The sequence below is a fragment of the Giraffa tippelskirchi genome, chromosome 6, assembly GCF_054371585.1.
Source record: "Giraffa tippelskirchi isolate mGirTip1 chromosome 6, T2T-mGirTip1v1.2.pri, whole genome shotgun sequence".
NCBI classification, from domain to species: domain Eukaryota; kingdom Metazoa; phylum Chordata; class Mammalia; order Artiodactyla; family Giraffidae; genus Giraffa; species Giraffa tippelskirchi.
In genome coordinates, this window is record NC_137280.1 from 157,771,122 (window position 1) to 157,789,125 (window position 18,004).

At 36.3% G+C, this 18,004-nt stretch overlaps 1 protein-coding gene across 26 annotated transcripts in view; it reads right to left on the reverse strand.

The window, feature by feature from the left end:
• The window catches only part of CCNH (cyclin H), a 375,519-nt gene that overhangs the window by 176,744 nt on the left and 180,771 nt on the right, over window positions 1–18,004 (reverse strand). Inside the window, exon 1 of one of the 26 annotated variants that reach the window (XM_081503975.1) lies at window positions 16,907–16,957. The exons of the other annotated variants lie outside the window; for them this stretch is intronic. The gene's annotated coding sequence lies outside the window, so the exon portion shown is untranslated. Of the gene's footprint in view, window positions 1–16,906; window positions 16,958–18,004 lie in introns of those variants that run through there. 26 annotated transcript variants of the gene reach the window in all.

Here is an 18,004-nt window from a genome sequence, read left to right on the forward strand (position 1 = left end):
TATCTGCAAATTTTTCAGCATAAAATCTGCAGGCCAGAAAGGAATGGAGTGGTATATTTAAAGTGATGAAAGGAAAGAAACTACAATCAAGAACACTCTACCTGGCAAAGCTCTCATTCAAATTTGACAAAGAAATCAAAAGCTTTATAGGCAACAAAAGCTAAGAGAATTCAGCACCACAGACCAGCTTTATAACAAATGCTAAAGGAACTTCTCCACGTGGAAAAGAAAAGGCCACAACTAGAAGCAATAAAATTATGAATGGGAAATCTCACCAGCAAAGGCATACATCTAGTAAAGGTAGGAAATTATCCAGATGCAAATGTAACAACAGAAGCAATCATGAGAAGAGGCAAGTACAAATGTTGGAAATGCATGGATATTGAAAATACATTTGAAATTAAGAAACTAGGAACTTATATATCAGTCAGTTCAATTGCTCAGTCGTGTCCAACTCTTTGTAACCCCATGGACTGCAGCACGCCAGGCATCCCTTATATATATCTGACTGCTATTACCAATGGAGAAGGCAATGGCACCCCACTCCAGTACTCTTGCCTGGAAAATACCATGGATGGAGGAGCCTGGTAGGCTACAGTGCATGGGGTCACTAAGAGTCAGACACGACTGCTGCTACTGCTGCTGCTGCTGCTGCTAAGTCGCTTCAGTCGTGTCCGACTCTGTGCGACCCCATAGACGGCAGCCCACCAGGCTCCACCATCCCTGGGATTCTCCAGGCAAGAATACTGGAGTGGGTTGCCATTTCCTTCTCCAGTGCATGAACAGGAAAAGTGAAAGTGAAGTCGCTCAGTCATGTCTGACTCTTAGCGACCCCATGGACTACAGCCCACCAGGCTCCTCCGTCCATGGGATTTTCCAGGCAAGAGTACTGGAGTGGGGTGCCATTGCCTTCTCCGCAGACTGAGTGACTTCATTTTCACTTTTCCCTTTCATGCACTGGAGAAGGAAATGGCAACCCACTCCAGTATTCTTGCCTGGAGAATCCTAGGGACGGCGGAGCCTGGTGAGCTGCCGTCTATGGGGTCGCACAGAGTCGGACACGACTGAAGCGACTTAGCAGTAGCAGCAGCAGCTATTACCAAAATCTCATTTGGTAAATATAAACCAAAAACCTACAATAGATATACACACAAAAAAAGAAAAAGCAATCCAAAAACAACACTAAATATAGCTATCAAATCACAAGAGTACAAAAGAGGAAGTGAAGAAAAAAAAAAAAACCTACAAAAATAAACCCAAAACAGTTAACAAAATGGCAACAAGAGCATCCAAATCAGTAGTTACCTAAACGTAATGGATTAAAGGCTCCAACCAAAAGACACAGACTGGCTGAATGGATTGTAAAAACAAGTCCCACATATGTGCTGTCTACGAGAGAGCCACTTAAGATCTAGAGACACATATAGACTGAAAGTGAGGGAATGGAAAAAGATATTCCACGAAAATAGAAATCAGAAAAAAGTTGGAGTAGCAAGATTCATATCAGACAAAATAGACTTTAAAATACTGTCTGTTGCAAGAGACAAAATAATGATCAAGGGATCAATTCAAGAAGACGACATAGCAACTATAAATATATATGCACACAGCATAGGAGTACCTCAATATATGTCAAATGCTAACAGCCAGAAAAGGAGAAATTGACAGTAACACAATAATATGGGGCACTTTAACACCCCACTTACATCAATGAACAGATCATCCAGACAGAAAATCATTAAGGAAACACAGGCCTTAATTGACACATTAGACCAAATTGACTTCATTGATATTTATAGGGCATTGCACGCAGAAGCAGGAGAATACACATTCTTTTCAAGTGCACATGGAACATTCTCCAGGATAAATCACATGCTGGACCGTAAAGTATGCCTTGATAAATCTAATAAAATGGATATCATATCAAGAATCTTTTTGGACACAAATCCAGAACCAAAAAATATCTTACCAATTTGTATGGAAACATGAAAGAGCCCAAACACCAAAGCAATTTAGAAAGGAAAATGAGCTGGAGGAGTCAGGCTTCCTTCTTCAGACTACAAAGCTACAGTAATCAATACAGTATGGTACAGGCATACTGACAGACACACAGATCAATGGAACAGGATAGAAAGCAGAGAAATAAGCCCATCTACGACAAAGGAGACAAGAATATACAATGAAGACAAGACAATCTCTTCAATAAATGCTACTGGGAAAACTGGACAACTGTTATGTACAAGAGTAAATTTAGAACATTCTAAAATACCATACACAAAAATAAACTCAAAATGGAATAAAGACCTAAATGTAAGACTGAATACTATAAAACTCTTAGAGGAAATATACAACACTCCTTGACATAAATCGCAGCAAGACTTTTTTTGGATCCACCACACAGAGTAATGAAAATAAAAACAAAAATAAATAAATGAGGCCTAATGAAACTTACAAGCTTTTGTACAGCAAAGGGAATCATAAACAAAATAAAATATTTCAAACAATGCAACCTACAACGGAAAAATCTCCAAAATATACACACAATTCATGTAGCTTAAATATAAAAAAAAATAATTCAGTCAAAAAATGGGCAGGAGATCTAAACAGACATTTCTCAAAAGCAGACATACATGGCCAAAAATCACGTGAAAAGATGCTCAACATCACTAATTATTAGAGAAATGCAAATCAAAAGTACAATGAGATATCATTTCACATAGGTCAGAAAGGCCATCATCAAAAAAGTCTACAAAGATAAATGCTGGAGAGGGTGGGGTGGAAAGAGAAATCTCCAACACTGTTGGGGTATGTAAATTGGTACAGTCACTATGGAGAACAGTGTGGAAGTTCCTTAAAAAACTAAAATTAGAGTTGGCATATGATCCAGCAATCCCAATCCTGGGCATATATCCAGAGAAGAGTATAATTTGAAAAGATACATGCACCCCATTGTAAATAATACTTTTCGCTGCAGCACTATTTATAATGGCCAAGACATGAAGGCAACCTAAATGCCTATCAGTAGATGAATGGATAAAGAAGATGTGGTGTGATAGACACACACACAACAGAACACTACTCAGCCATAAGACAGAATGAAATAATGCCATCTGCAGCAACATAGATGGACCTAGAGATATACTAAGTGAAGTCAGACAAATATCATGTGATATCAATTATATGCAGAATCTAAAGAATGATATGAATGAATTTATTTACTAAACCGAAACAAAATCAGAGACTTTGAAAACAAACTTATGGTTTCCAAAGGAGGGAGGTTGGGGGATAAATTAGGTTGTATAAAATAATAAACAGGGCCTGCTGTATAGCACAGGGAACTTCATTCAAAACTCTGCAATAATCTACATGGGAAAAGAATCTGAAAAAGAACAGACATATACATGTGAAAGTGAAGTGTTAACTGCTCAGTTGTGGTTGCCTCTTTGTGATCCCATGGACTGTAGTCCGTAGCCAGGCTCCTCTGTCCATGGGATTCTCCAGGCAAAAACATACTGGAGTGGGTTGCCATTTCCATCTCCAAGAGTTCTTCCCGACCCAGGGACTGAGCCTGGGTCTTCTACATTGCAGGCAGATTCTTTACCATCTGAGACACCAGGGAAGCCCAGAAATATGTATACATATAATTAAATCACTTTGCTGTTCACCAGAAACTAACATAATACTGTAAATCAACTATATTCCAAAAAAATTTTTTTTAATTTAATGGAAAAAAGTAAAATTAACCACAACAAAAAAATCCCTATCCAAAGTTTGCCAAGAACTGGGAATATATTTTGGGAAGGAGAATCTATATAGTTCTTTTAGTTAATATCTAACTGAGGGTTGTCAAACAAAACTTAAATGTAGCCTCTGTGATTTTCTTTTTAAAGTCTTACAATTCTTTTTTCCTGTCTTGGTAAAAGATAGTTAAATATTTTTTAAAGGATGCTAAAGCATCAATAACACAAAAGAGATACGAGCTTAGTAACTACTGTAAAAAGTTAAAAAGCAGAATAAGAAGGAAATCAAATCTTCAAAGCTTGACCTTTCCCCTCACCAGCAGATCTTGCCCAGAGCACATATCTATTTCCATTAAAAAGTGCTGCAGTTGGTGCCATGTTCTTTCTTTTTGTCATTATGTAACTGATTTTCACCTGTATTTAGAATTTTTAAAAAACTATGTTTTAGATGATAGGTGTTTTAAACTACTAAATAGAGTATTGATGTGTGGGTGGCTATTTGTCTCTTTTTGCACTCTGCAGCTGAATGCCTGAGGGATCTGCAACTGAACAGAAGAGATTTTAAGAAGCAGACAAGTATGTATATACCCATGCCAGCTGGCAGTCGATCTTCCTCCTGCCCTTCTCTGTTAAGTATGTGTTTAAAGGCACATACATGCACATGCACACACACATGCAAATATATATACTACAGAGGAAAAACATTTCTATGTATGCATAAACTAACTTTCTTCAACTTATTTATATTTTAATATTTCTGATATTTGGCTAGGTCAAGCAACAAATGCATACACTTAATGTGGTATTGTACCTTGGTTTTTTTTTTTTTTTTGTACCTTTTTGTACCTTTTTTTGTCAAAAATCTGTCATAATCAAAGGTAAATCACCCTGAAATTGATAGCACTGCAGAATCAAAAAGATTCTGAGTATACATAATAACTTCAATTTTCTTGCCTGAAAGTTTATTGACTCCAAGGTATCAACTTTGCTTATTCTCTTCCATTCTGTTACCCTTACACATATGAAAGCACTATGCACCATGTTTCTAAAAGAACGAAAAACAACGGTCTGCTCCAGTTCACATGAAAAATTCTTTAAAATATGCGTGAAAGCTGTTATGAAGAGATGAAGAAGGTGACTATTTAGAGCAATATTATTTTCAATTATTTCATAAAGTGATGGACTTTTAGGTCAAATAAACTTTAGTTTACATTTGGTCTTTGAATATTTCAAGCTACACCAATTAAATTTTGTAAAATTTCCCTGTTCTATCTCAGGAGAGCATCTTGATGAGGTTAGGTGACAATACACAGAGAGTTAGACACACAGTAGGCTCACTAAATATCCTTCAGCTGGAATGTATTTAAATGTTAAAGTGATTTTTAAATTTCCAGTTCAAAGAAGACATACAAATGGCCAACAGGCACATGAAAATGTGCTCAGTGTCAATAATCAGACAAATGCAAATTAAAAAACACTTATCACACCTATCAGAATTAAATTAAAAGCACACCTATCACACCTATCAGAACAGCTATCATCAAAAAGAACACAAATAACAAATGTTGATAGTGATATGGAGAAAAGGGAGCCCTCATACACTGTTGGTAGAAAAGTAAATTGGTGCTGCTGCTGCTGCTAAGTCGCTTCAGTCGTGTCCAACTCTGTGCGACCCCACAGACGGCAGCCCACCAAGCTCCCCGGTCCCTGAGATTCTCTAGGCAAGAACACTGGAGTGGGTTGCCATTTCCTTCTCCAATGCAGGAAAGTGAAAAGTGAAAGTGAAGTTGCTCAGTCATGTCCCACTCTTAGCGACCCCATGGACTGCAGCCTACCAGGCTTCTCCATCCATGGGATTTTCCAGGCCAGAGTACTGCAGTGGGGTGCCATTGCCTTCTCCGAAATTGGTGCAGCCACTGTAGAAAACTACAGAGAGTTCTCAAAAAGAAACTGAAAATAGAATCTTACCATATTACTTAGCAATTCCATTCCTGGGCATATTTACCTTGAAAAAAATAAAACACTAACTGGAAAAAATACACATACCTCAACATTCACAGCAGCAATTTTTATAATTGCCAAGATATCGAAGCAACTAAAGTGTCCAACAACAGATAAATGAATATGTACACCTATGGTTAATTCATGTTGATGTATGACAGAAATCAAAGCAATATTGTAAACCATCATTCAACTAAAAATAAATATATATTTTTTAAAGTTTTATATACATATATATGTACACACACACACAATAGAATACTACTAAGCCACAAAAATGAATGAAATTTTGCCATTTGTAACAACATGGATGGATTTGGAGAGTATTAACCTAACAGAAGCAGAAGATATTAAGAAGAGGTGGCAAGAATACACAGAAGAACTGTACAAAAAAGATATTCATGACCCAGATAATCACAATGGTGTGATCACTCACCTAGAGCCAGACATCCTGGAATGTGAAGTCAAGTGGGCCTTAGAAAGCATCACTACGAACAAAGCTAGTAGAGGTGATGGAATTCCAGTTGAGCTATTTCAAATCCTCAAAGATGATGCTGTGAAAGTGCTGCACTTGATATGCCAGCAAATCTGGAAAACTCAGCAGTGGCCACAGGAATGGAAAAGGTCAGTTTTCATCCCAATCCCAAAGAAAGGCAATGCCAAAGAATGCTCAAACTACCGCACAATTGCACTCATCTCACACGCTAGTAAAGTAATGCTTAAAATTCTCCAAGCCAGGCTTCAGCAATACGTGCACAGTGAAATTCCAGATGTTCAAGCTGGTTTTAGAAAAGGCAGAGGAACCAGAGATCAAATCGCCAACATCTGCTGGATCATCAAAAAAGCAAGAGAGTTCCATAAAAACATTTATTTCTGCTTTATTGACTATGCCAAAGCCTTTGACTGTGTGGATCACAATAAACTGTGGAAAATGGTGAAAGAGATGGGAATACCAGACCATCTGACCTGTCTCTTGAGAAATCTGTATGCAGGTCAGGAAGCAACTGTTAGAACTGTACATGGAACAACAGAATGGTTCCAAATAGGAAAAGGAGTACGTCAAGGCTGTATATTGTCACCCTGCTTATTTAACTTATATGCAGAGTACATCATGAGAAATGCTGGGCTGGAAGAAACACAAGCTGGAATCAAGATTGCTGGGAGAAATATCAATAACCTCAGATATGCAGATGACACCACCCTTATGGCAGAAAGCAAAGAAGAACTAAAGAGCCTCTTGATGAAAGTGAAAGAGGAGAGTGAAAAAGTTGGCTTAAAGCTCAACGTTCAGAAAACTAAGATCAGGGCATCTGGTCCCATCACTTCATGGGAAATAGATGGGGAAACAGTGGAAACAGTGTCACACTTTATTTTGGGGGGCTCTAAAATCACTGCAGATGGTGACTGCAGTCCTGAAATTAAAAGACGCTTACTCCTTGGAAGGAAGGTTATGACCAACCTAGATAGCATATTAAAAAGCAGAGACATTACTTTGCCAACAAAGGTCCATCTAGTCAATGCTATGGTTTTTCCAGTAGTCATGTATGGATGTGAGAGTTGGACGGTGAAGAAAGCGAGCACCGAAGAATTGATGATTTTGAACTGTGGTGTTGGAGAAAACTCTTGAGAGTCCCTTGGACTGCAAGGAGATCCAACCAGTTCATCCTAAAGGAGATCAGTCCTGGGTGTTCATTGGAAGGACTGATGGTGAAGCTGAAACTCCAATACTTTGGCCACCTCATGCAAAGAGTTGACTCATTGGAAAAGACCCTAATGCTGGAAAGGATTGGGGGCGGGAAGAGAAGGGGATGACAGAGGATGAGATGGTTGGATGGCATCACCGACTCGATGGACATGGGTTTGGGTGGGCTCCGGGAGTTGGTGATGGACAGGGAGGCCTGGCGTGCTGCGATTCATGGGGTCGCAAAGAGTCACAGACAACTGAGTGACTGAACTGAACTGAATGCTAAGTGAAATAAGTCAGAGAAAGACAAATACTGTACAATGCCACTTATATGTGGAATTGAAAAACGAAAACCAGTGAATAAAACCAAAAAGAAACAGTCTCATGGATACAGAGAACAAACTAGTTGTTATCAGATAAGCAGGGGAAAAAATTCCCAATTTATATGCTCTGTACCAAGAGAATGCCACTTCGTTATTGATTCTCTTATCTTGTTTTTAGATATTCAGTAAGAAAGACTCAAGTCAATTCCCATAGTAATAAAAGGCTGATTCCTTTAGGGAAGAATTATTTTAAAATATATAATAATATCATACTTCATATTGTATTAGCAAATTTATTTGTTGGAAAATTGGACTATTATTTGTAGTCTGTGTATGAGAAAGAGAGAGAGGGGTGGGGGCTTAAGTGAGTTACTATGAATTATTAGAGCATTCCACATCAACAGAATCTGAAAAGAGCGAAATACACAATAAACTTCAAGCTGAACTACATGAATTAAAATTCTGCAATAGGGGGCGTTCAGCCACGTGAAATCAGTGTGGAGAGTTTTTCAACATACTAGGAAGAATACTGATTTAAATATAATATCTCAAAATAGCACAACTTGCAGCAAGTATATAATTTGTGAAGTAATTGGGTAATTAATTGAAAAAAAGTTGAGCAGCGCATGAAGCTTGTTCATCTTTCAAAAAATGGAGCTCAGACAACATATGGCAGAATGTAAGTGCACCTCTTCTCTGTAGCTTTGAATGTTAATTTTACAAACTATTCTAGTTCATCTAATTTGTAAAGCCAAATATAAATTGCAGTTCACATGGGAATTTTTGAATTAATGTCATTTTCTTATCACTTGTTTTTTCAAAATTAATATGAAGCCCTATGGAATATTTCCTAAAATTTTAGGATGTTTTCACCTTATAGAAATTTCTTATCAAAGTTTTCCTTCTTTGGTATTTTCCTAATGTAGGTAATATCTTAGAAAACACAGTAATTACATTTCAAAATCACTTTGTGTTTTACTTCTTATACATAGGAATACCTTGGTGATGTTGTGGGGTCAGTTCCAGACCACAGCAATAAAGCAAATATTGCAAAATTTTTTTGGCTTCCCAGTGGATATAAAAGCTATAGTTACACTATCCTGTACTCTATTAAGTGTGCAATAGGATTATGCCTTAAAAAGCAATGTATATATCTTGATTTTTAAAATATTTTCTTGCTATACCCTGGTAGCTCAGCTGGTAAAGAATCCACCTGCAATGAAGGAGGCTCGGTTTGGTTCCTGGGTCAGGAAGTTCCCCTGGAGAAAGGATAGGCTGTCCACTCCAGTATTCTTGAGCCTCCTTAGTGGCTCAGCTCGTAAAGAATCTGCCTGCAATGCAGGAGACCCGGGTTTGATCTCTGGTTTGGGGAGATCCGCTGGAGTAGGGAACAGCTACCCTCTCCAGTATTCTGGCCTGGGGAATTCCATGGACTATATAGTTCATGGGGTTGCAAAGAGTCAGACACGATTGAGTGACTTTCACTTTCAAAAAATGCTAATCATTATCTGAGTCCTTAAAAAGTCATTATCTTTTTGCTGATGGAGGGTCTTGCCTCAGAGTTGGTGACTGCTGACTGATCAGGGCGGTGGTTGCTGAAGGCTGGGATGGCTGTGTCAATTTTTTAAACAATGAAGGTGCCCGAAACAACTGACTTTCTTTTGTGACTAATTTCTCTGTAGCATGCTGTTTGATAGCATTTTAGCCACAGTAGAACTTTCAAAATTAGAGTCAGTCCTTTCAAATCCTGCCACTGATTTATCAACTAAGTTTATGTCATGTTCTGAATCCTTTGGTGTCATTTCACAGTCTTCACAGCATCTTCACAAGGAGCAGATGCCATCTCAAGAAACCACTTTTTTTGCTCATCCATAGAAACAATTCCTCATCCACTCAAGTTTGAGCATGATATTGCAGTCATTCAGTCATATCTTCAGGCTCCACTTCTAACTGTAATTGTCTTGCCATTTCCACCACACCTGTAGTTCTTCCTCCAGTGAATTATTGAAGCCCTCAAAGTCATCCAAATGGGTTGGAATCAACTTCTTCCAAGCTCCAATTAATGTTGCCATTTTGACCTTTCCCCATGAATTGTTAACGACATATAGAATGGTAAATCCTTTGCAGAAGGTTTTCTATTCACTTTGCCCAGACCCATTAGAGGAATCAGTGTATGGCAGTTATAGTCGTATGAAATATATTTCTTAAATAACAGACTTGAAAGCTGAAATCACTCCCCAGTTCATGGGATACAGAATGGATGTTGTGTTTGAAGCCATAAAAACAACATTAACCTCATTGTACATCCCCATCAGAGCTCTTGGATGATCAGGAGCATTGTTAATGAACAGTAATATTTTGAAAGGAATCTTTTTCTGAGCAGTAGCTCTCAATGTGTGTGTGTTAGTCACTCAGTCATGTCTGACTCTCTGTGACCCCATGGACTGCAGCCCGCCAGGATCCTCTGTCCATGGAATTCTCCAGGCAAGAATACTGGGGTGGGTGGCCATTTCCTTCTCCAATGTGAATTTTAGTAGTAGTAGTTCAGTTGCTAAGTTGTGTCTGACTCTTACAACCCTGAAGACTGCAGCCTGCCAGGCTCCCCTGTCCACGGGATTCTCCAGGCAAGAACACTGGAGTGGGTTGCCATTTCTTTCTCCGGTAGGTCTCAATAGCAGGCTTAAATATTCAGTAAGCCATGCTATCATCCAAGTTTTGTTTTTCCATTTACAGAACACAGGCAGAGAAGATTTAACATAAGGACACTAGACTTTTCAGAATGGTAAATAAGTACTGGCTTCAACTTCAATTACCATCTGCATTAGCCCCTAACAAGAGACTCAGCCTGTCCTTTGAATCTTTAAAATCAGATACTGACTTCTCTGTTTTACCTACAAAAGTACTAGATGACCATCTTCTTTCTATATAAGGGTCTTTCAATTACACTGAAAATCTATTACAGTTAGTCACCTTCATTTAATGATCTTGGCCAGAACTTCTGGATAACTTGTTGCAACTTCTTCATCAGCACCTGTGGATTCACCTTGCACTTTGGTGTTATGGAGATGGCTTCTTTCCTTAAACCTCATGAACCAACTTCTGCTAGCTTAAAACATTTTTTTATGCAGCTTCCTCATCTCTCTCAGCCTTTTTAGAATTGAAGAGAGTTAGGGTTTTTCTCTGTATTAGGCTTTGGCTTAAGGGAATGCTGTGGCTGGTTTGATTTTCTACCCAGATCATCAAACTTTCTCCACACCAGCAATAAGATTGCTTTACTTTATGATTATGTGTTCACTGGAGCATCTTTTACTGTTTCCTTTGCATTCACAACCTGGCCAAGTGTTAGGTGTGAGAGGCCTAGCTTTTGGCCAGTCTCAGCCTTTGACATGTCTTCCTCACTAAATTTAAACCAAAAGCTAGAAAAGATTAAAGTGAGAGGTGTGCAACTCTTCCTTTCACCTGAACACTTAGAGGTCATTATTAGGCCTTGGCCTCAACCCAAGGACAGTACAGCTTACACTTTCCTACTTATGGCATCATGAATTCTGTGCTCCTGACTCTGATAAATAACAGACACCACTGATGGGTCTAAAATTTTAAGTACAGAGACATATACAGGGTAGAGAGGTGATGTCTTCACCAAGTTCATTTTAAAGCTCACTGTATTTTCTATAGTTTAGTGTCATTTTTCATTTCCTTCCTCAAATTTCCCACAAAACCCTTGAGGGCCTGAAAACAATATTATGTCAAATTTTGGGCCCTTCAGCCAGGGTCACCAAGAAGAAAAGAGAGAGAACCCAAATAAACAAAGTAAGAAATGATAAAGGAGACAGAACAACCAATACCACAGAAATACAAAAAATCATAAAAGAATACTACAGACAATTATATGCCAACAAATTCAATAACCTAGAAGAAACAGGTAAGTTTCTAGAAATATATAGCCCACCAAAACTGAATAAATATGAAACAGATCATTAGAACAGGCCATTCACTAGAAGTGAAATATAATCTGTAATTTAAAAACTCTCTACAAATAAAAGTCCAGAACCATATGGCTTCACAGGAGAAATCAACCAAACATACAAAGCACTTATACTGATCCTTCTCAAACTCTTCCAACAAACTGAAGAGGAGAGAACACTCCCAAAGACATTCTATGAAGCCACAATCACCCTGATACCAAAACTAGACAAAGACATCATCAAAAAAAGAAAGTTACAAGCCAATATCTTTGATGAATATAGATGCAAAAATTCTCAACAAAACATCAGCAAACCAAATCCAACAAAATATAAAAAAGATCATACACCGTGACCAAGTGGGATTCACCCCAGGCTCACAAGGATGGTTCAACATTCACAAATCCATCAATGTAATGCACCATATAAACAAACAAAAAAGACAAAAGTCACATGATCCCCGCAATGAATACAGAAAATGCATTTGACAAAATTCAATATCCATTCATGATTAAAAAAAAAATTGTTCCAGAAGTGGATACAGAGGCAACATATCTCAACATAATAAAAGCTATTTATGACAAACCCACAGTCAATATAATACAAGCTATTTATGACAAACCCACTGCCAATGTAATGCTTAACAATAAAAAGCCAAAAATCTTCCTGCTAAAATCAGAAACAAGATAAGGATGCCCACTCTCACCACTTCTATTCAAATTAGTATTGGAAGTTCTAATCATGGCAATCAGACTAGAAAAATAAAAGGTATCCAAATTGGAAGAGAAGACATAAAATTGTCATTATATGCAGATGACATGATTCTATATATAGAAAACCCCAAAGACTCCATACAAAAACGATTAGAAGTGATAAATGAATTCAGTAAGATAGCCAGATACAAGATTAACATATAGCAATTGGTTGCATTTTTTACATTAACAATATCAGAAAGGAAATATAAAAAAAAGAATCTTTCAAAATGTCATCCCCCCAAGTTAAAATACTTAGGAATAAAACTGACCAAGGAGGTAAAAGAAATATGTTGAGAATGATAAAAACATTAATAAAAAAAACTGAAGATGATTCAAAGAAATCAAAAGATATTATATCTCATGCTCTTGAATTGGAAGAATTAATACTGTTAAAATGGCTGTAGTGGCCAAAGCAATCTACAGATTTAATGAGATTCCTATGAAATCACCCATGACATTTTTCACAGAACTAGAACCAATAATCCTAAAAGTTATATGAAACCATAAAAGATCCAGAACTGTCAAAGCAATCTTGAAGAAAAAAGAACAAAGCAGGTGGCATAAACTTCCCAGACTTCAGACGATACTACAAAGCTACAGTAATCAAAACAATGTGGTATTGCCACAAAAACAGACATATGGTCCAATGCAACAGAATAGAGTCCAGAAATAAATCCACATACCTATGGTCAATCAATCTTCAACAAAGGAGGCAAGGATTACAATGAAAACAAGACAGCCTATTTATCAAGTGCTGCTGGGAAAGCTGGTCAAAAAAACTAACCTCATTATATAAATATGTTAAGACCTTATTTATGTCACAAAATAAATTGAACTAGACATAAAAAATGTTTTTTTTTATCACAACAGATAGTGTTCCAGTTACGTTACATAAAAAAATACACATTTATTGGAACTTTAAAACAAGAGATTATTTCTCTTATTATTTCTCTGTATAATACACACTGAAAATATTTATTCTCGGATTTCTGAGCAGAGTGTATGAAAAGTATTATGGATAGGGTTGTAACAATTGGTCAGTTATGTGTGTATTATGAAGCACCTATTTATGGAATTGTTGAAAAAATAGACAAGGAAATACAGAGATCCTGTTCTTTGTCAGTGCCTGTTGTTGTGTCTTGGAAAAGTTTTAGAGAAATCAAATGTTTTGAAAAGATTGCGGATAACTAAAAGTTAAGATTTTCTTGGAAATCTGAAGTCTCATGTTTACCTATGACCCAATTAGGCAAGCACAAATGTTGAAACGGAAAGTTTTTATAATACAAACCAATAATAATGATTTACATTTTAAAAAACATCAATTATGTGAAGAATATTTTAATTGTAATGCATGGTGCTATACAAGTTGGATGCAAAAACTACAAAAATGTTCTATAAGTAAAAGTTCTACAGTACTTTTTTGAGGATATTGATTCACTTAAGAGTTGTTTTTCCTTTGCAAGACCCCTTAGAATTATGTTTATACTTAGTTGACAAAAGAGATGGTGAATTAAGTTAACTTGAACATGTAAAGTTTTGTAACTAATATGTTTTTGTGTCAAAGATTAATAAATCAATGCTTCTAAAGAAAAGAACCAGTTTTGTCAATGTGGATGCAAATGTTAGAAGAAATGATTTCGTTTGGTACTCAGTTTAGCTATTCAAAAATTTTAAGCATCTTTTTACATATTTATTGTAAACATCTTTGGTATGTGAAGATAGTATTTCAACTTTACATTTTCATGAACTGTAAATCAAGTGTTTCCAATGAAAATTTGGAATTGAGATATGCTGTAAGTGTAAATACACAATGGATTTTGAAGACAGTATGAAAAAGACAATGTAAAATATCTCAAATATTTTTCTGTTTATTACATGTTGAAATGATTATTTTGGATCTATTCAACCACAAAATATATTGCTAAAATTAATATTATATTTACTTTTAAAATGTGGCTATTATAAAATTTAAAATAATGTATGCAGTTTGAATTGTATTGGATATTTCTTGAATTGTGTAATTTTTCCCTAATAATATTTTGCCAATATTTTCCAATTCCTCTGTCCTTTTCCTGTTGTTTATGATTAGTAATAATACTCTAAATATTTAACTACAAAACTTATCTGGTATTTGTATAGCACACTCTGAGTTCTTTCATTAAACCATTCTTTACTCAAAATATGAGGATAGTAAATATGGAAATTATGTTTTATTACTAATCTAAAATTTTCTTACTCAGACATTTTTGTGAGTTAAATCTTTTCCTTCTGGTAAATGTCATACAGAGCTAGGTCTTCAACAGTAACATACCCTGTCCTTCCTTTTGAGTTATTTGTTCTTTAAATCTGAGACCGCAATCAGAATTTGGCAAGAGAGCTTAGAGAATAAAACTATATAAGCTTAAATATTTTCCAGTTTTGAGTTAAAATCATCAGAAGAAAAGTATTTTCAAATAGGACTTGCCAGAAAAGTAGGCAAAGATAGGTTGCACATCTGTGAGGTTGTTGGTGTCACGCTTCAGTGCTGATGTATGGTAAAATCCTCTCCACTCAGTCATACAGGGGGTGAATTGGAAATTAGATAAACATAACTACAGAATCGCTAGACACAGGCAACATACTGTCCTCAAAGGGTCCTAGAAGTAGCTCAAATCACAGCCTCTGGGTAAATGGCACAGAGAGATACTTGAAATTACATGTTAGGACCACAATCTCTGAAACTAATTTAATTATGCTCAGGACCACTAAGATCTGGTCTGGAATGGGATATTAAAGTTGACTTTGAAATGTGAATAATGCTGATTTGTCACAGACTCAGCTCAAAGTGTATTAATGTTTTAGACTGTGGTACAGATGCAATGGTCCCTCCAGTGGATTTTTTTTTACCTCCAATTCAAAGCTCTGACTCTCAAAACAAATACAAACCAGAAGAACCGAAGGGATAAAAGAAGGAAAAATGGGAGAGAAGGAGGGAGAAAGGAAGAAAGCAAGCAAGCAAAAAAAAAAAAAAACAAACCCCAAACCTCAAAACATTAGAAGCAGTTCTTGTATTCCTTGTCTAGAGTGTATTCTGCAGTCTCACATTTCATCCTTTTTTGAGGGCCGGGGAGTAGAAACTAAATACATTTCAACTTAACAGAGTGGTTAAATAGGGGTTTCCCAAATCCTATTTCTTTTCTTCATTCTCTTGTGAGCGTGGGCATCCTCAGCATCACAATTACTTTTCCCTACCCTGGTAGGTCCCTGATTTTTTAAAAAAGAGTCAGTATAATTAAAGGCCTAAGTTGGGTTCAACTGTCAATCAAAGCTCGTAAATTCTTATGTACATGTTCAGATGCAAAACGCAAGTACACACACACACAAGACATGCTGCAGAATCCTCCTGTGATGAGTATATTTGAAGCTTAGAATAATGAAGCTTATCCATCATTAGAGCAGCTCACAGTACAGATATATCATCAGTGTTTTAGAAGACCCATAATGCACTTGATTATATTATTTGTAAATGAGGTAACTGACAACAATACTGTCATGTGCCAAGCACAATCAGAGAACGTCAAAGGGAATTACAATTTTGCCAGCAAAACCTTTTCTGCTAGTAGTGGACATGAGCAAACCAACAGTTTATTTAAAAAAAAAAAAAATATCCCTGAACTACATAAACTACTTATGAGATTCACTCATAACACATGGTCTAGGCAAAGGGGGAAATGTGGTCCAGCTTATAGAAAGTCTTTCCTTGATGTAAATGAAGTAAAGATGTAGATATTTATATGCCACATAGAAGTTTATCAAAGATGTTTTATATAAAGTACAATTAAATGGAATAAATGAATAAAATAAAATTATAAAAAAGTATTCTTATCCTCTAAAAGGGGGTAAAATGATTCAAGAGAATTGTTGTTGCTTTTTATTTACCCCTTTCAACATTTTGCTTTAGTTTTCATTATGGCTGTACATTCTGACCAACTGAATTTTCCATTTAAGGTGGCAAAGCCATCTGAGGAAATAGACAGTCAGACCAAGTCTGCATGTGGTAAAAAGGCAGTCTCATTAAGATGGAATAAATACTAGTACCACTATTAGTATTCTATGCTATTAGCCAAAATATACTGCAGTCTTGCATCAAATACGTCAAATAACATTTGCTGGAGACAAACTGAGGGATCACAGAAAGACTATCTCTTTCTGTACACCTTAGTTCATAATGATTTCTGAACATCTAAAGAGCCTAGACCCAGCCTTATCCTTCATTATAGTGACAGAGTTTCTTGGTATATACCTTATATATATTAATGATAGTTTCCATTCAACCATGGTTTTGCCATGATCTTTTTCTACTCAAATCTGTCTTATACAAGTTGGCCTAATGTATGCAAAATCAGTATGTATTTCTCCTTCCCCCCTCAAAATGTATAATCTTAGATTGTTTGATACTAACCTCTCAACTAGTCTAGGAAGAAATAGTCTTCCTTTCTACAAAGTCCTCTTTACTAGCATTATTAAATTAAAACACCAGGATAGTTATTTCTGTTCCACTGTCTCTTTAAGTAGAATTTATACAGTTAGGCAAAGAATTTGTTTCTAACAGATTGCTGCAGGGGTCTGCTAAAAATTCATGATTTTAATTCACTACTTAGCTAAGTAGTATCATATAGTGTATCATATAGTGTTTTCTACATTTACTATTTAACCTGCCAATTTATGTTAATTATAGTGCCAGCTGAAAACAATGTACCTTGTTACAACTTTCGCAACTGTATGTATATGGAAATGTCATGTATTTTTCATGAAACTTATCATTTTTTTCAGTGAGTGAGCATGCTGCAGAGAAGTATAGATGAAGTTTGTACATGCATAATTGGAGAAAAACTAGATTTAAAAAACAAAGATTAACAGTCAATGTTAAAGTTCAACATGTTTTACTTTTCCAGAAAAATTATCTGTAACTCTACAGATTTCATGCTATTTGAATAAGAATAATATTCACTACTTACCTATTTTAGCCAAAGTAATTTGAGTATAAATATCACACAATGATTTATGTTAAGTGCTTTGAAGTTCTGAGATTGCATATGTCTAACCTATAAAATAATGCACTGTTCATAATTTCATATGACAGGTGTTAAGATCCATTAAAACAAATACCCAAATGCCATAAACTAAATTAAAAAAACTCCATTTTTCTCTGAATTTTAGCTGATATAACTTGGCACTAATTTTAAGAAGGGGCTTCCCAGGTGGCGCCAGTGGTAAAAAATCCTCCTACCAATGTAGGAGACGCTAGAGACATGGAATTGATCCCTGGGTCAGGAAGATCCCATGGAGGAGGAAATGGCAACCTGCTACAGTAGTCTTCCCTGAAAAATTTCACGGACAGAGGAACCTAGCGGGCTACAATCCATGGGGTCGCAGAGTCAGACATGACTAAGTACAAACTTTAAGAGATCATGGAACGAACTTGTAGTATCACATACATAGAAAGTTGTAGATATCACAGATTCTAAATTTTCCCTGAAGTCTGTAAAGTCACTTTGTC